Source organism: Nomascus leucogenys, chromosome 19 (genome assembly GCF_006542625.1).
Source record: "Nomascus leucogenys isolate Asia chromosome 19, Asia_NLE_v1, whole genome shotgun sequence".
NCBI classification, from domain to species: domain Eukaryota; kingdom Metazoa; phylum Chordata; class Mammalia; order Primates; family Hylobatidae; genus Nomascus; species Nomascus leucogenys.
Genome location: NC_044399.1, coordinates 15,501,851 through 15,521,610, shown reverse-complemented (window position 1 = coordinate 15,521,610; position 19,760 = coordinate 15,501,851). Strand labels below are relative to the sequence as shown.

At 45.1% G+C, this 19,760-nt stretch overlaps 1 long non-coding RNA gene across 1 annotated transcript in view; it reads right to left on the bottom strand.

The window, feature by feature from the left end:
- The window catches only part of LOC115831546, a 35,698-nt gene extending 26,048 nt beyond the window's left edge, over window positions 1–9,650 (bottom strand). Inside the window, exon 1 of the long non-coding RNA XR_004027061.1 lies at window positions 9,400–9,650. This is a non-coding gene — a long non-coding RNA (uncharacterized LOC115831546). The remainder of the gene's footprint in view (window positions 1–9,399) is intronic.
- Between the last annotated feature and the right edge of the window lie 10,110 nt (window positions 9,651–19,760).

Here is a 19,760-nt window from a genome sequence, read left to right as displayed (position 1 = left end):
GTCCTTCTCCTCTTACCTGCCTGGGGCACTCCCACTTCTCTTTTGGAACCCAGGACTAGTGGTTTTCTTTCTCGGAAGACTTCTCGGTCAGAATTCCCCAGAAGTAGTCACAGAACACCCTTTGCCCACACTGCACCTGATAGGTTCGTTGTACCCAATATCATATCCTAAAAACATAGGCTTGTATGTCTGTCTCTCTTGAGGGCAAAAGTTGCATCTCATCTAACTCTGGTCCCAAGTGCCTATATAGTGTCTGTCACATAGAAGGTATTCTGAAAGCATTGAATGACCAAGTGGGAGAAGATAAAGATCAACTTCTTTAAAAGGAGATGCAATGCCTTCTTGCCCTTTATATATATATATATATATATATATATATATATATAAAGAGCTAGGGTCTCACTCTGTAGCCTAGGCTGGAGTGCAGTGATACAGTCATAGCTCACAGTAACCTCAAATTCCTAGGCTCAAGTGATCCTTACACCCCAGCCTCCTGAGTAGCTAGGACTACAGGCACCTAACACCATGCCCAGCTAATTTTTTTTTTAATTTTTTGTAGAGATGAGGGTCTTGCTATGTTGCCCAAGCTGGTCTCAAACTCCTGGCCCCAAGCATTGGGATTATAGGCATGAGCCACTGTGCCCAGCCCCTTACCCATTTGTTTAAGTACCTGAAAAATTCAGTGTTGTTTTTGAAACATAGAGTCTTTGAAGGGGAAATTAGCTCTAAGTTATCCTTTCATGCAAGAGTCCTTTTGTTAGCATCTCAGAAAAAATAATTGTTCAATATCTCCCTGGACATCCCCATTAATGGTGAGCTGGGGGGATTTTTCATCAATCCTAACTTTCTTTAGGAATCTGCCTTCATCATCACTTAGAGCCCCTGAGACTCTGGAAGATGGAACAACAGTTAAAATAATAACACTCATGGTTTGCCCATAATAATGTTTATCATAGCAGCTCACATTTATTGAGAACTTATGTGCCAGGCACTGTTCTTGGTGGTTTACTTATTTGATCCTCATACTGACCCTCTGAGATGATATGATTATTATCCTCATTTTATAGACAAGACATTTGAGGACCAGAGAGGGAAAATAACTCACCTCAGGTCACACAGCTAGTAAAGTGCAGAGCTAGGATTAGAACCCAGATGGTGTAGCTCCAGAACCCACATCCTAACTACCATGTCTGCTACCCTTTGGAAATGAATGAATGGTGTGCCTTAATGCACCAGGTCCAATCATAGCCCTTTTCCATACACCAGCTCACTTACCACTGGGGAGAGTCCTGCGACATAGACAAGCGAATACCCCCATTTTATAGAAGAACAACCTGGGAGATAAGTCACACACCACATCCCTCACATGGTACAGGCTCCATGTACCATAACTGGACCAGGACAGCACCAAGGACATTGCCTCCTACATAAGGATGCTGTGACTCAGAAAATGCTTATTTCTCTCTATGCCGACATTCAATTTCTACAAATTCATTTTGGATCTATCAGTGCACACCTAGAATGCCCAAGAGGCCTCTTGCCTCTTTCCCCACTCTGGGCCTCAGTTTCCTCAACTATAAAATACAAAGATCCTCTCTTACCCTGGCATAGCATTGTATTTTTAGCTGAGGTCTAGGGAAGAGGAGGAGGGAAGAGGGGGAGCAAAAGGAGGAAGAGGATGGAGGTCATCGCGTCCTGGGGGAGTCATTCAGCAGCAGGATCCTGTATTTTAGAAATGGGCCAAATGAGGAGAACCTAGAAAGAGTAGCAAAGGCAAAACCAAGAGAAAGCTACCAGTCTCCTAGTGATGTCCTTAAGACTCTGTTTTCTGTTTCTAACTTAGAAGGTAAAAAACACTCTGTAGAACATCCCCCTTCTTAGATATTCTAATAGTAACCTGGCCTAGCTTCATTTTCAGGCAGTGGAAGGGTCTGGTGCAGACATACATATCTTAAAATCCCTCAAATGGGCTGGGCGCCATGGCTCACACCTGAATCCCAGCACTTTGGAAGGCCAAGGCAGGCAGATTGCCTGAGGTCAGGAGTTTGAAACCAGCCTGACCAACATGGTGAAACCCTGTTTCTACTAAAAATACAAAAATTAGCTGGGCATCTTGGCATCTGCCTGTAATCCCAGCTACTAGGGAGACTGAGGCAGGAGAATTGCTTGAACCCAGGAGGCGGAGGTTGCAGTGAGCCAAGATCGCACCATTGCACTCCAGCCTGGGCAACAAGAGCGAAACTCCATCTCAAACAAAACAGAACAAAACAAAAAAAACTCTCAAATGAGCGATTCTAACATTCTCCTCCCACCCTCACCTCACCCCACCCCGTGCTCCCACTCTCCAAGGCTCCTTCGCCAGCTGCCCTAAGATTAATTGTCCAAAAGAACACCAGGTGGGGACCCAGTGGGCGTGTCCCATTGACAAGCCATTTTGCAAGAGTTGAGGCTTGAAAGTCCACCTGGAGAGCAGGTGGGGCCAGCTGCTCTCGGGACAAACTGCTGCACCTGCTGGGTGGGTTCCCCAATGCCACAGCCCTGGACAGCAGTGAAGAATCAGCTCTTTGTGAGTTGACTTGTGGTTTGGGCTTCTTCCACCACAGCTCAAGTCAGCACCATGGGCTATGCAGTCTACACTGCTGGGGCACCCCGTGTGCACAGGTCACATGGCATGAGGCCCCTCAGCTTAGGGTAAACTAAAGGCAAAATCAGAGGCTGCCCCCTACTTGGTGGCCATTGGGGGAACCTGTGCATTCTCTCCCAAAAGGGAACAATGAGGAGGTGAGACACTGGGGCCCTCTGCCACTCGCCACTCATGCTAAGGAAGGAGCCAGGCTTACCTGACTGTGAGGCAGGCTGAGTGGCTTGGCCCTCCGGGGGTCTGCCTGGCCAGCTGGGGTGGTCTATCTACCCATGCACCTGTAGGATGAGCATTCAAAGGTCAGGGCCTGGCCCACCTGCTGCACATAGAACGGGAGCTTCATCTCTCATGTTTCCAACAAATGGGCTAGACAGGGTGAGGCAGAAACAAGGGAAAACAGGACAGCTCGGTGGCCCCTGGCACTTCCTCGGGCAGGTTGTCTCAAAGTATAAACTTGGAAGGTGGGGGATGAGGAAGCCAGGCTCCAGCCACGGAGCTCTGAACGCCACCGTCATCAGCAGCAAGGCTGAGACCGAACCTCCATCTGCTGGCTTCTGTGTCTGCTGTTCAGTTGGCCTCAACTCAGAGGGAATCATAGGGTATAAGCAGAACCATGGCTTCTGTGATAACGTCAGGGGGAACAGCCTGGCCCAAATGTGCCTGCCCATCCCAAACTCAGCACTCTCTGCAGGGGAAGCCCAGGCTTAGGACACACATCCTCTTCCTATACCATCGAAGGAAGGGATCTGGTACAAAGGACAGATCACCCACCCCGACAGGAAAGGGTCCTAGTGCAGTCTGACTACTTCTCCTCTCAGGGCCTTGTTTATCTGTAAAACAAAGATGAGACGACAGCAAAGACATGGAATCAACCCAGGTGCCCATCAATGGTAAATTGGATAAAGAAAATGTGATACATATACACCATGGAATAGTATGCATCTGTAAAAAGGAATGAAATCATATCCTTTGCAGCAATATGGATACAGCTGGAGGCCATTATCCTAAGAGAATTAATACAGGAACAGAAAACCAAGTACCCCGTATTCTCACTTATAAGTGGGAGATAAACATTGGGTACACATGGACACAAAAATAGGAACAATAGATACTGGAGGATACAAGGGGTGAGAGGGAGGAAGGAGGGCAAGGGTGGAAAAAAACTACTAGAGGCCGGGTACAGTGGCTCATGCCTGTAATCCCAGCACTTTGGGAGGCCAAGGCGGGCGGATCACGAGGTCAGGAGATTGAGACCATCCTGGCTAACACGGTGAAACCCCGTCTCTACTAAAAATACAAAAAAATTAGTCAGGCGTGGTGGCGGGTGCCTGCAGTCCCAGCTACTCGGGAGGCTGAGGCAGGAGAATGGCATGAACCCAGGAGGCAGAGCTTGCAGTGAGCCGAGATCCTGCCACTGCACTCCAGCCTAGGCGACAGAGCAAGACTCCATCTCAAAAAAAAAAAACTACCAGAGTGACGGATTCATTTGTACTCCAAACTTCAGCCTCACACAATATACCTTTGCAACAAATCTGCACATGTACCACCTGATTCTAAAATAAAAATTGAAAGTGGAAGAAAAAAAAAGTGGGGAGGAGGTGAGAATACCTGGTTAAATGAAACAATTTGCAAACCCTAATGTGAAGAATATTGACCACCATCAGAGGGAATCAGGTCTGGGAGTTCTGGGTCTGGCCTGGCCTTCCTCGGACCCTCTGTCCTGGGAACCCTGCAAGGCCTGCAAGTGTATAACATCGTGCTTTCTAGATCTGGGGCCCCAGGCATTGCTGGACCCATGGTGGGTGCTCACTCTGAGCTGGTGAGGGGAGGACTCAGTTCCATTTATGAAACTGGCAGGCCTCAGTGTGGCCTCTCTCCTTTCCCACCTGCCAGCTGCTATGCAGGCAAGGCTTGTTAAGACCTTCAGAACTCTACAAGGGCAAAAATACAGACACTATGTTGCATACGTGAGGCTGGAGACCTTCGTTTCCCATTTAGAAAAGCTGACGTTGAGCACTCCCATTGGGAGGAAAGAGGAGCCAGCTAGAGTTTTATCCCAACTAAAACTGCTGCCAACCAGAGAAGAGAGTTCCCTGAGGACCAAGAGAGAGTGCACAGGGCTCAGGTGAGCTCCTGGGCATTGCTGCTCAGCCAGGCCAGGAAACAGAACGAGGTGGGTGGGGGGGCTCCAGCCCTCAGAATCTGCAATTGTCTCTTGCCCCACTCCCTCACAGATGTGGCAGGCAGAGATAAATGAACAGCAATCAACAATGAAACTTCCACTTTCTAATGAACTTGGTGAAGTGCACCTTCTATTTTTAACTGGCCCAATTTCTCAGTCACATCACATGATTCCTATTGTCTTGTCTGAGAATTATGAACAAGAAAGAGAGAAATTGGGCCATATTTTCTAGTGCAGTAAGGTGATGAACTCTCTAGTCACATGTATATTTCCTCTTTCATTTGTAATTTGCTAAGTAACCTTAGAGAAAAAATACGCCTTTTTACAACTTTGGTGCTCTATTTAAAGAAACTAAGAGCCATAAAATGACCTTATTGAGGTCACATATAAAGTTCTGAGCTAAATAAGAAATTGCTTTGGAAAATATGTCAGTGTTCTAGGTTCACTTAACTTTGGGAGTTGCAGAAACTATTTTGGTGTGGTGGTTGGGTGGGTTCATTCTAATTGTTTCCAGTTCATGTAAAATATCATCTTACATTGGGTAGCACTCTAGGATACTAGGAAGGTTTTTTTTTTTTTTTGAGACAGAGTCTTACTCTGTCACCCAGGCTGGAGTGCAATGGTGCAATCTCAGCTCACTGCAACCTCCACCTCCCGGGTTCAAGCGATTCTCCTGCCTCAGCCTCCCAAGCAGCTGGGATACAGGTAAGGACCACCATGCCCAGCTAATTTTGTATTTTTAGTAGAGATGGGGTTCACCATGTTGGTCAGGCTGGTCTTGAACTCCTGACCTCGGGTGATCCACTCACCTCAGACTCCCAAAGTGCTGGGATTACAGGCGTGAGCCACCATGCCCAGCCTGAAGAGTATTTTAAATGTAGAAGCCATGCCCAACACCCAAAGGGCAACATACAGCTCTGAGCTCCAGGCTGCTCACCGTTTCAGCATTAGATTGTGCTGCATCCCTTTTAAGGACATCATATCCTTGCAAAGCTGAGTTTGAGGTGGTTGCGGGGATAACAGGCACGTGCAGTGTGAAAACCAATGTGGAACGGGAGGTGAAGGTGGTAGCGGCCCATCAGATTCCAAGATCTGAGAAGGTGCATAGTGCCCGACTGGCTCACACATCCTGTGAGCTGTAGTTATTTGTGAAAGAAATAAAAACAGTACTTTTCTTCCCATTTATTGGTATTATTTCAAATAGCTACTAATTCATTAGGAGATATTTGGGTTTTTTTTATATATAACCTCTTAAACAGAATGGTTATGTATTTTTTTGGCCTAGGAGAACCATGATCCAAAAAGTCTGGGAAACCTGTGGCTTAAGCCTACAACCCTAGGAGGTAGTCTTTCAGCCTCTTACGTATTAGAACACAAGCTTAAGGATTTTGAACATTGTTTTAGGTTGTATTTTCCCAAAAAGCCCTCAGCAATACTTCTGGTTCCATGTGTGTTTCTAGAACCTTGCCACTCCTCTCATCAAAAGATTGAGTTTAGAGCTATTTATATTCTTTATTGCCCTTGTAATCTGGATTCTGCCTCTGCCATTTCACTGGCATCAAGGATGCTCAGTCAACCATGACTGCTCGCCTCTATATGCTCATCACCTTTCCCAAGCCTTACTCTCTTTGAAATGTCTATGGCACCTGGCACCGTAGCCACCCTCTCTGAATCTCTTCCCCTTTGCTCTGGGTCTGCATGCTCTTGCTTCTGTCTTCCCAAACCTGGCTGTTCTTTGCCTATTGCTTTGAGTGGCTTCTCTGCTTAGCTCCTAAACGTAGTGGTTTCTGACAGCTCAGTCCAAATACATCTTGTTCATCTCTCCCCAAAACTGAGCTTCCATCCCTGACTTGCCTCGAGCTGATAATGGATGATTCTCTCAAAGACTCATATTTGAAATCCCGAGGCACCTTTTGCCCCTCTTTCTCCTTTGCCCCAATCACAATCCAGTCACTAAACCTAATGAAGCTGCCTTGAAAGTATCTCTTGAATTCATCCATTGCTCTTTAATTTTTTTTCTGTTCGCCTAAAGCAGTCTCCTATTATCTTCAGATTTGACTATGGTAAGCCAACATTGAAGGTATTCATATATTTGTTAAATAATGATGCTAATCCCTTGGTAGTCTCCTGGACTTCAGTTTCTCTCCCTCTAATTACTGCTGCCACCAAAGTGATCTTTCCAAAATACCACTTTAATCATGTCATACGACTACTTAGAATAGTGTGATGGTTAATATTGAGTGTCAACTTGATTGGATTGAAGGATGCAAAGTATTGTTCCTGGGTGTGTCTGTGAGGGTGTTACCAAAGGAGATTAACATTTCAGTCAGTGGACTGGGAGAGGCAGTCCCACCCTCGATCTGGGTGGGCATCATCTAATCAGCTGCCAGCACAGCTAGAATAAAGCAGGCAGGAGAAGATGGAAAGAGCAGACTTGCTGAGTCTTCCGGCCTTCATCTTTCTCCTGTGCTGGATGCTTCCTGCCCTTGAACATCAGACTCCAAGTTCTTCAGCTTTTGGACTCTTGGACTTTACACCAGTGGTTTTCCAGGGGCTCTCAGGCCTTCGCCACAGACTGAAGGTTGCACTGTTGGCTTCCCTCCTTTTGAGGTTTTGGGACTTGGACTGACTTCCTTGTTCCTCAGGTTCCAGATGGCCTATTGTGGGACTTCACCTTGTGATCGTGTGAGTCAACACTCTTTAACAAACTCCTCTTCATATATACTTCAATCCTATTCGTTCTGTCCCTCTAGAGAACCCTAATACAAATAGTAATATTCAAAAAGCAATAGTAATATACAAAAAGCAATAAGAAAACAACACATATGATTCTTTTGTTTGGGAATTTAGCATAAGGGTGTCATACGCTTACATCATAATGTTTGGAGTTTTTGCCTTACTCATGCATTACTTTTATAATCAGAAAATTTTTTTAAAGGTATTATCATAAACACACACACACAAAAGATTGAGTTTAATTTCCCTCCCCTTGGAACATGAGGCAGGTTTAGTGACTTGCTTCTAATGAATGCTATCTAATACCAATTTGCAGAAGTGACACTGTGTGACTTTCAAGAATAGACTGAAAAAAGTGCTCCAACTTTATGTTCTCTCTTGGGACGCTCACCCTTGGAACCCAGCCACCATGCTGTGGGGAAGCCCAAGCAACTCACATGGAGAGTCCACACACTGAAGTCCATGTAGAGAGGAACCGAGACCCCCAGCCAACAGCCAGCATTCACCATCAGGCATGTGATGCAGCAAGCCTTCAGTGATCTCAGCCCTCAACCTTTGAGTCTCAGAGCTAAGGCCTCAGACATCATGCAGCAAAAATAAGCCATCCCCCATGTGTCCTGAACAAGAGGTGGGGGCAGAGGGAGCGGTGGAAGAAGCATGGACATAGAAAGGTCTCGGTTCAAATCCTGTATCTGCCTCATATTAGTTTTGGTACCTTACATAAGTAACTTACTTCTAAACCTCGGTTTTCTCATCTCTTGTGAACTGAGATGTAGCAGAGCTCAGAGCAAGGTCCCCAGCATAAGGTCTGAGACATAGTAGTTGCTTAATAAAGTATAAGTGAGCTCATTTGACAGCCCATCCAATCTTCAGACAGCTTTAATTGTTAGAAAGGCTTTCTTCTGTGTAGATGAAGTGAATTCTGCCTGCCTGGATGCCCACCACAGACTCAGTCTTTCCCTGGCAAGGAGGGATGAGGGAATACCACCTCTCCTCCCTCAGCAGCCTTCAGACACCACTTCTTCCTGCCTCCACCCTCTGCCTGGTCCCTTTCCTACTCCCCACCGGGAGCCTTCTGAAGATGCAGAGGGCCTGTGTGTTGCTGGTGAGCCTGGACACATTGAAAGCCTTGTTTGCATGATAACTCCTCTTTGAGTCAGTTCAGCTGCTTCCGTCAATACAGCCCTCAGATAAGATGCTGTAACTCAGAATATGTGGCTCAAAAGCAAACTGCTACAACTGAATCATACGTGCTGCATTAAAGTCCACCCCCTTCTCTCCCATGCCTGGCCTCGCCACTGCACAAACAGAAGCCGAAGGGAAAGGTCCAATTATTCCATGGAGATTTAGCTACTGTATTGACAAAACTCAGCGTTAATTCCCAGAAAGCATTCAAGACCCGAGGTGGGGGTGGGGGCGGAGGGAGGCAGGGAGAGAGGAAGAGCTGGCTATATAACTGGGTGAGAGTCATAGCCGCTTTTCAGCTGAGTCTGACCTAGTTTAATGAAATCAGGTCATCTGTGAGCTCTTCATTACCCTCAGACTAAACAGGACCCAACAGAGCAGCCAATGTCCCTGGCCTTTCAGAATTCTGCTCATTCGCATTATGACATTTTGATGTTGGGTCTTAATGCATGTTGACTTAGTGGCCTGGCCCCTCCAAAGGTAGTAAACAGCCTGGGTAAAGGCTGGGAAGTAAACAAGAGGGCTGATTTAAAAACCACACACACAAAGGCAGTGTAAATACCCCAGGTCCCTAGGCTGCATCCTCAGGGAAACCAGCAGACAAAAGGCGTGGAGTGTCTGCGACCATTACCGCTGATGGATGGATGGAACTCACCTATTATCCTCCTGCCTTCTCACATGGAACTCGCAGCTTCAGCAGATCTTCAGGGCAGGGGACGGGATTGGAAGGAAATGAAATTGTCAATTTAGGGACAGTATGGAGGATTCAAGGGCAAATTGCTCCCCAGCAACAATTGTAGAGGACAGGGACAGTTAACCCCCGTGAGACTGTCCTATGGGCTGGTGATGGCTTTATTTGATCTGCTGCCCAATCTGCATTGTCCTGAAACCAAAGCCTGTGGTCAGGGAGGCTGAAAATGATCCTTCTTCTCCCGGTGGATGCTCACTAATTGAACGAATTTTTCGGAAGTAGATGGTATCTGTGGGTTCCCTGCTATCAGACAGCCAGACTATCAGGCTCAGAAAGGGCAGAGTACTGTATCAGTGCTAAACACCACGTAGGTGCTTCAGTGCATAGGTGTCTCAAGGACGCTGTATTTGGCGTGTGCTGGTGGTAGTAGCGGTATTTTTAACTCAAGATAAATTTACCAATGGGCCCAGGCTTGTGAGGACTGAGAATCATAGGAGGCAGGAGGGAATTCTCATATACACTGACTGCTCTTTGCAGTCCTTAGACAGGTGTGGGGTCTAGAGTATCACAATCTGATGAATTTCGTCTGGGTTTAACTAATGGTGTGTTGGCTTCTGCCTCTCAAGCAATGGCACAAGGTCAAAAAATCCCCTCACCTTCCCTCCTCAAAAAAACCTCCTTGCCAGTTACTTAATTTAAGTACCCAGTCCCTGTTCAGAGATATGTGAGGACTGCACAAGTGTGGACTGGGAGGAATAAAACATTAATTGTGGGTGACCGCAGGCAAGAGGTGTCCCTTCTATAGGTTTTAGTTTTTCCATGTGTAAGATAAGGAGGTTTAATCACATAATCTCTACGGGCTTTCTAGGCAGGGCATTCTAATTTTAAGGCGAATGCGATTCATCTTGAAGTGAATCTCTGCCTCCCCCACCCCAGGTAGCAGATGTGCCCTGAACAAGCCATTTCTCTGGGCCTCCGAGGGATCCACTGCTGACCTTGACTTCCTTAATCCCAGGCTCCGACACTGATCTGCTCACTCTCAACCCCCTCATCTGATACCAGCATTTGGCCTACATCTATTGTTTCCTTTAATGATTAGTAAACATGGTTGAACAGAGCAGAAAACCAGTTTCCTTCCCAAGGGCAAGGGACTACAAGCTGGTCTATTCTGTCCCTCTCCAGAGCCAAGGGGACAAAAGGCGTTGAGCCTGTGTCTGCGCCTGGCCTGACATCCATACTTTGATTCTCCGTGGAGGGAAGCAGGATCCCGACAGCAGAATGACAGCTAAGACTCTACTTTAGCCTGTCTCTACTATCTAATCAGGAAAATGGCAGGATCCAGCCTGTCTCTACTATCTAATCAAGAAAATGGCAGGATCCAGTTTCCCATTGTGTTGGCGCTGATAATATGTATTGAGTGACAGTGTCTGCAGTGAGACAATTGATTTGAAAGACAGTTTAAGAATTGACTAGTATTCATAATCCGGGCACTTTGGGAGGCTGAGGTGAGCAGATCACTTTAGCTCAGTAGTTCAAGACCAGCCTGGGCAACATGGCAAAATGCCCATCTCTACAAAAAATACAAAAATTAGCCAGGCATGGTGGCATGTACCTGTAGTCTCAACTACTCAGGAGGCTGAGGTAGGAGGATCGCTTGAGCCCAGGAGGCAGAGGTTGCAGTGAGCAGAGATCATGCCACTACACTCCAGCCTTGGTTACAGAGCCAGACCCCATCTCAGAAAAGTAAATAAATAAAATAAAGTAAAATAATAAAAAAAGAATTCACCAGGATTCCAGGGCTTAGAATTCCAGAATGGTAATTATCTCTACATGCATCCTAATTTATAGGAATGCCAGAGAGCTTGATAGCTTATAAGTTTCAGCCAGTCAAAGTTGAGAGCCTGAAAGAACATCTCTAATCAGAGTACTGGAAAAGCACAATGCCAAAAGAAAACCTACAGAAGGTTGATCAAGTGATTCCCAAACATTTAGTCACAAAACCTTTTTTAGCAACAAAAGCCTACACAAAAACCAAATACATAAAACGGTACCAAGTGGAACTGTTCAGGTGAAGCTGAGCAAGGACCCAGAGCCCCACCTCCCTTTCCCTCGTTCCGCCCCCTCCACAAGCCCTTGAGGCCCTATGCACCCCATGGAACCTCAAGAGTTTGAAGAGCAATGACCTACTCCCACCTCCTCAATTTGTAGATGAAGAAACCAACGTCTACAAAAATGAAACAACTCAACAGATCCCATGTGAGTCACAGCCAGAGAGGCACCGGATTTTCATCTCAGCCCCAAGTTATGCTAGCTCACCACTACATAAGTGCCTGCTTTTCTTTTTTCTCTTTTTCTTTTTCTTTTTCTTTTTCTTGCTCTTTTGCCTGGCTGGAGTGCAGTGGTGCTATCTTGGCCCACTGCAACCTCCATCCCCCAGGTTCAAGCAATTCTCCTGCCTCAGCCTCCCAAGTAGCTGGGACTACAGGCACCCACCACCATGCCCAGCTAATTTTTTGTATTTTAGTAGAGACAGGGTTTCACCATGCTGGCCAAGATGATCTTGATCTCCTGACCTTGTGATCTGCTCACCTCGGCCTCCCAAAGTGCTGGGATTACAGGTGTGAGCCACCACACCCGGCCAAGTGCCTGCTTTTCAATGATGCCCTAACCAATCTTCATTGCTTCCTTCCATTCAGAAGCTAATTTTAAAGGTGTCCTTTATTAGAATTGAAATAAAGTTTCAGCTACAGTAAGATGAAAAGGCACAACATTGGGAGTGGAAAGAAGCTGACCTGGAATTAGGAGGACGTGCTATTACTTTAAGTCATTTTCTTTTCTGGAAATTATCATCCTCGTCTGTGAACTGCAGGTGATATTGCAAAGTAGAAGACACCAACGTCAGCAATTTCAAGGTTTATGCAAATTTTAAATCTAAATGTCATAAATTAAATCCCCAAAGTCATCTCCTCTGCATTCTCTTGTAAATTGCTGTGAATTAGACAACACAGCTAGAATAGAAAACTTAATAGAAAGACCAGAAAATAAGGGATCTTCACATATCCTTTTTTTAAATAACAAAGAGTTGGAACATGGGAAAGAAAAGATGAAATGTCAGGATCAATCCAGAATATCTAACGTCTGACTAATGCTAATTACAGAAAGATAAAACAGAGAGGAGAAATTATCAAAGACATAATCATTATTTTTGAAAAAATTTTCTAGAAGGAAAGAACATGAGTTCCAGGGTTGAAAGTATACAGGAAAAAAAAAGATGAGAAAACAGCCATAGAAAGTTATATCAGAGAAAAATTTCAACACATTGGGATAAGGAAAAAATTTAAAGCCTCTAGGGAAAAAAATTAAAATTCTCTTCCAAGGTTTGGATCAAAATGGCATCAGACTTCTCAACAGCAACACAGAATATTAGAAAACAAAGAAGCCACACCTTCAAAATTCTAAAAGTAATTTTAACATAGACCACTATACCCAACCAAACTAGCTAAATAACGTGAAGATAGAAGAAAGGAAATTTTAGTTAGGCAAGAACTCACAAGTTTTATGTTCTGTGCACCATTTGTTAGGAAGCTGGAATAGGTTATGCTCCATCAAAACAATAGATTAAACAATAAATAAACAAGCAAGCAAGCTAGGAACAGACCAGCTGTCGTAGTATGTTAGGGCCGCGATAACAAAATGCCTTAGACTGGGTAAGTTATAAACAATAGAAATCTGTTGCTCACAGTTCTGGAGGCTGAGAAGTCCAAGATCAAGGCACCAACAGACTCAATGGGTGGCGAGGTCCCATTCCTCATAGATGGTGCCTTCTATGTATACTCACATGGTGAAAGGTACTAACTAGCTCCTTTGGACCTTTTATAAGGGCACTAATCTCATTCCTGAGAGCTCTGCCCTCATGACCTAATCAACTGCCAAGGGCCCCACTTCTTAACCCCATTGCATTGGGAATTAGATTTCAACATACAAGTTATGGAGGGACACAAACATTCAGAACATAGCAACTGCCAAAGCAGAAAGGCTACAATCATCAGTTGTGTGGCCTAAACAAGATAGGCCAGGTCAGGCTGTAGCATACAACTACAGAGGCTCTCTTCTTGTTACATGTCTACTGTGGATTGGCTACAGCCCTGCTCCATGTCCTCTTTACCCCAGATCTGACTTGACGTAGCATTCTCTATCTGAAACATTGACAACTGTCATGGCAGAGAATAAAAAAGACCATGGTAAACCATTTCCTGGTTCTAAAGTTCCTTCTCCAGAGTGATACACACTGCTTACACTTCTACTTACATTTCATTGGCCAAAGCAAATTGCGTGACAAAGCCAGGTATCAATGGGACACAGAAATATAATCCCCATGCAAGAAGGTGCATTGAATATGTTTAACAAGCAGTCTACCACATCCCAGGACGACAGCTGCATATTAGGCTCAAAAAACAGTTATTCAGAACTGGAGCAGAAGATGGAGTGCTACGGGAGGGAGTTTTACAGGTGGGAAAATGCAACTGGCAGATTATCTGCTTTATAGAAGCACTGGCAAAAGAAAATGATTAACAAGCCTTAATTAAAAAGAAAAATATGTACATAGTACTATTCAAGTCAAAAGAGAAAAAAATGAAGAAATTATTAGCTCCAAAAGAAACAAAAATATTCTATTTAAAAAGGGAGGTACTCATACAGTACTTGGTTCTTTAGTGAGCAATATTTTCATAGTAAAAATGTAAATACTATCAATTTAACTTCAAATTGTAAAGTAAGCATTATGGGGAGAATAGAAAGAGAGGAAGTGAGGGGAATAGTTAGGAGAGATTGAACTCCTCAAGTCTACTCAAGTCGTGTGATGGTTAAGTATTCTTTCCTGGATTCTGGTTCTGTAATATCTCACTCTGCATTCTGGTGCTCCATCAGGAATCTGCAATACAGTCAGGCACAGTGGTGCATGCCTGTAATTCCAACACTGTAGGAGGCCAAGGTGGGAGGATTGCTCAAGACTAGGAGTTTGACATCAGCCTGGGCAACATAGCGAAACCCGTCCCTTCAAAAAATTTAAAAAATTAAAAACTTAGCTCTTCATGGTGGCGTGCACCTGTGGTCCCAGCTACTCCAGAGTCTGAGGCAGGAGGATCACTTGTGTCCAAGAGGTCAAGGCTGCAGTGAGCCATGATTGTACCACCACACTCCAGCCTGGGTGACAGAGCAAGACTCTGTCTCAAAAAACAAAAAGAATCAGTAATACATGTTAATCCACCAGAAGTGCACCTGCAGTCAATATACACAATGCCTGGTATTAATAAACCTAAAAATACCAATAGAAGCATGTAGAAAATGGAAAAACCAACTTAAAGTGCCAAAATGTGTTGCCTTTAAGGAGGTGGGGAGGGATAGAGCAGGGGAGTAGAGTATGGATCGTAAATAAATAATGTTTTTTCTTAAATGATTAATTTTCAAGACATCCAGACGTCATAAACAGAACCTGACATTATAACCACCCTGGCAGCAATGCAATTTTTCTCTGATGATTTGGAGGTGCTTTCAGGCCTGGCCATGACTGAGGGCATCTTTCTGAACACCATTCCTTATTCTTTCCCAATTTGTTAGTCTTGTAGGAATTGATTTTATGTTAGCCCTTCTAAATCCCAAAGAACCTACGTCCTCTTTGGTCAATGCCCAACTCTTTCGGAGATTCCACTGATGCTGGATAAGTCAGTGGCTTTCCCCTTGCTCCTCAGCTGAGTGAGGAAGCACTGAGTGCTTCCAGCCCAGACAGCAAGCCAAGCCGTGCTTGTGGAAACAAAGCTGTGGGAAGACACTGGCTGAAAGTATTGAAATAATGGAAGCTACTCCCTGGAATTCAGAAGCTACAGGTCATCGTCTCAAATATCACTATGTGGAAGGTGAACCGAGCTTTCAGAGTTGGAAAATTTTCCTGGGGTTGTTTTTCCCAGAAGGCTGGGCAGATGTGCATGCCTTTAAACAGATTTTACCTGGGGATAAAAGACAGCCAATCCTTCCAGTAGTTTATTATATAATATATCCGTATGATAATATCTTCTTTTTTTTTTTTGAGACAGAGTCTCTCTCTGTCTCCCAGGCTGGAGTGCAGTGGCACAATCTCGGCTCACTGCAACCTCTGCATCCCATGTTCAAGCAATTCTCCTGCCTCAGCCTCTCAAGGAGCTAGGACTACAGGTGCCCACCACCATGCCTGGCTAATTTTTGTATTTTTAGTAGAGACGGGGTTTCACCCTGTTGGCCAGGCTGGTCTCGAACTCCTAACCTCAAGTGATCCACCCGCCTCGGCCTCCCAAAGTGCTAGGATTACAGGCATGAGCCACTGCACCAAGCAATACCTGATATAAATATTAAAAATCACAGTCAAAGAAAAATGTGTAATAATATGAGAAACTATGATATAATGTTAAGTCAAGAAAAGCAAAAATAAATGGATATATAACCTATAAATTGTGTGTGTTTGTGTGTGTCTGAATGTTAATAGGACCTACCTCTGAATGATGAGATTGGCCAATGTTTAGTGGATTTAATAAGAATTAAACCTTAAATAATAGATTTTCTTGAAGACTCATAAAATGGCTATAGATAGAAAAGCAGGCAGAAGATTCAGAATTTAGTCCCAGTTCACCCACCAATTAACTGAATGACATGGAGCAAATGTATTCACCTCTTTGGCCTCAGTTACCCCATCTGTGAAATGAAGTGCCTAAATGAGAAAAGGGACTTACACTTTTTCGTGAAGCCCTATACCAGCATGGGGGCAGATGGGAGTGTTGAGGCCAGTGGGGCTCCTTTTCCTCCATACCAACCCTTTTGTCTAAATATACAATTATATAATCTCTAAAATCATTGCTGATTGTATTTATGTAATTTCGATATAGACAATTATACAACCAGCTCGTTTTCCTTCTTGCCTTGGGATCAAGAAGCTCAACAAAGGTAGTTCTCACCTGCAATTCTACCTTATCCCAACTACCTGTGATGCTTTTCTCTCTCCCACACAGGATATTCCCATGTCTCTTTTCTCTAGTCTTGAATGGTCCTGTTTCATTGACATGACAATTCAAACTTCTCCGATTTTTTTTAGAAGAGCAGAATTTTAATGAAAAGGTTTAAGCACCATTTGGGTCAAAGTCTGGCTCTCCAGCCACCCCACCATGGACACTCATAGGAAACTATTAAATGAGTAAAAATCTGGAAATAATCTGTGGAAAATACACATACCCTTTATCTGTCTGGTTCCTAAATGGCTTATTACATAAACTAGCAGAAATATGTATAGCATACCCCCCATGTCTATCCGGGGCCCATCTTTGCCATTTATTTTTCTCATCCAAAGAATAAATGCAAGGTCCTCATCTAACACAAGGTTTAGAGATCACACATACAAGATTTGCCAGTGGATTTACTCAAGAAAAGAAGAAATGAAACTGCTTAGCTCAGTCTTCCCATCAAGAAGGAGATCTTGTTAGAGAGTTAAACAATAATGGCTGGGTGCGGTGGCTCACGCCTGTAATCCCAGCACTTTGGGAGGCCGAGGTGGGAGGATCACAAGGTCAGGAGATTGAGACCATCCTGGCTAACACGGTGAAACCCCGTCTGTACTAAAAATACAAAAAATTGGCCGGGCGCGGTGGTGGGCGCCTGTAGTCCCAGCTACTCTGGAGGCTGAGGCCGGAGAATGGCGTGAACCCAGGAGGCAGAGCTTACAGTGAGCCCTAGATCGCGCCACAGCACTCCAGCCTGGGCAACAGAGCGAGACTCTGTCTCAAAAAAATTAATTAATTAATTAATTTTAAAAAAATTTAAAACTCTGTGGACTGTGGGCCTTACCTTTGAATCCTGGTTCTGCAATATCTCATTCTGGTGAATCTCCACCTAGAAAGGGCAGCAAACATCGTGCACTGGATGCTCATAAACGTGTACACCAGTCAGAGTGGGGAGAAAAGGGGAGAAAAAACATTCACCAGGGTATAGAGTTGTCAAGAAGAAGAAATGGACACGATTTCCTCATCAGTCAAACTGGCTTGGCCTCAGCTTGGGCTGGAATCCACCCCCCGGCTTGCTAGGTCAGCTCTTCCATGGGTCCCTAGGAGCGAGGCTTGCAGATTGGCATCCTCGGTTCATCCCAAGGCCAGAGAGAGTGTCTGTATGACATGCAAGTTGGCTCCCAAAGGTGCACTGCTCTACTGAATTCTGGTGTTCACTCTCCGCCACATTGCCTGACGCAATGGGCTTCACCAGTCTTTTCCATCCTAGACTTTCCCGCTGCATTAGACACATTGACCATCACCTCCTTCTTGAAATCAACTTTCTCTCCTTGAGAGCAGGTCCTCCTATGTCTCTGGGTTCTCCTTTGCAGACACCTTTACGCGTCCCCTCCTCACCACCCCTACATGTTGGTGCTCCTCGGGGTTCTGCCCTCAACCTTCTTGTCTTGTTGCACATGCCCCTGATGGATACCATTCCTTTTCTATGACTTCGACAACCTCCTACACCTCCAATTTCTCTCTTCTATATTTAAAAACCTTCAGTTCAACTGTTTGCTGAATATTTTTCTTAGATTTCTCACCCATGTCCACCTATGTCGAATGCTGGGAGCTGAAACCTGAACTTACCCTTTTTCACCAAAAACCTCTCTCATCATCTCTTGTGTCCTCCTTTCCAGTGAATGGCATCACCATCCAGGCAAATACCTGGATGGTCAGGACCCTGGGAGTCAGTCTAGGCCCTCCCTCTCCCACCCTCCTCCAGCCAACCACAGGGTGATGCAGCTCTTGGACCAAGGTATTTCTCAAATCTTCCCTTTCTTCACATTTCCCTGCCAGTGTCCTGCTGGTTCAAGCTGCTGTCTTCTCTCACCTGGAGAAGTACGAGAGCCTCCTCCCTGATCTCCCTGCCTCCAGACCCTTTCCTCCCAGCTGTCCCGGCATCTTCTGTCAACAGAGTGTATAACGGAAGTCTGGCCATATTCATTTGGGCTGAGTTGATTCATCCTTCACGATCAAATTCAATTATCACTTCCTCTGGGAGCCCCCCCGCCCGATTCCTAATCTAAATTAATTCCCCCTTCTCCATTTTCCCAAAGTCCTTTGCATAAGTTCGTCCCATCACAGCATTCCACACTTCTGTAATTATTTGTTTACTTCTGGCCTCCCAGCAAAACTCTCAGCTCCTCTGACACAGAGCCTGGTCTTCTGTCTTTTTATTTATTTATTAATTTATTTAGAGACAGAGTCTCACTCTGTCACCCAGGCTAGAGTGCAATGGCACGGTCTCAGCTCACTGCAACCTCCACCTCCCGGGTTCAAGCAATGCTCCTGCCTCAGCCTCCCAAGTAGCTGGGATTACAGGCATCTGCCACCACTCCCGGCTAATGATTGTATTTTTAGTAGAAATGGGGTTTCCCCATGTTAGCCAGGCTGGTCTCGAACTACTCATGTCAGATGGTCCGCCCACCTCAGCCTCCCAAAGTGCTGGGATTACAGGCGTGAGCCACCGCGCCCAGCCTCTTCTGTCTTTTTAATCCTCGGCATCTTACACAGTACCTGGCGCAGGTTTGTGCTGAATGAATCAATAGAAGAGGTGCAGGGAGTAGAGGAGTCAGGGAATCTGGGCTGCTCTACCAGCCCCACCATGAACCTGCTGCATGACCCGGGACATGCCAGTTTAATTCTTTGAGTTTCAGTTTACTCATTTGCAAAATGAGCTGTTTCATTTATTGAAGACAAATTTGGTTTGAGCACCCACTTTTGTGCCAAGCACAATGCTCCATCCAGGGCCTGTCATAAACGTAAACTGGTCCTTCCCTGTTCTGAGAGCTTGTGGTCGAATCACATTTTCACAGCTCAGTTCTGCAGCAGGGACAGATGGCTCACCTCTAATGCATTTGCCATATCTCCTCTATTATTTATGTGCCCCCTGACCACCTCTCCTATGTCTCTTGAGCCCTGAGAAAAGTGCATTTCTAACCTCAACTAGGTTTCTCTATCGCACAGTTTCTATATCGCAGGGATAGAAAGGTGGAGAAAGACACACTTTACCAACACACAGGTTTTCCAAGAATTCCCTGCCTTATGGAATACATCGCATTGCTTTGGGGTCTGCATGCACCAATCAGCCTTTTCGTGGGTAATTTTAGCTCCTAACTCCACATTTTCCACATTCACTGAGAAATAGTTTTATTCTCACTTGGCTGCGAGTGTCTAGGCTCCATTCTATTGCTTGAGCCCCTTTGCTTTTCCCTGCCCAAAGCTGTGATGTGAGGGCCATCGTCAGGAGGACTGCAATGTTTA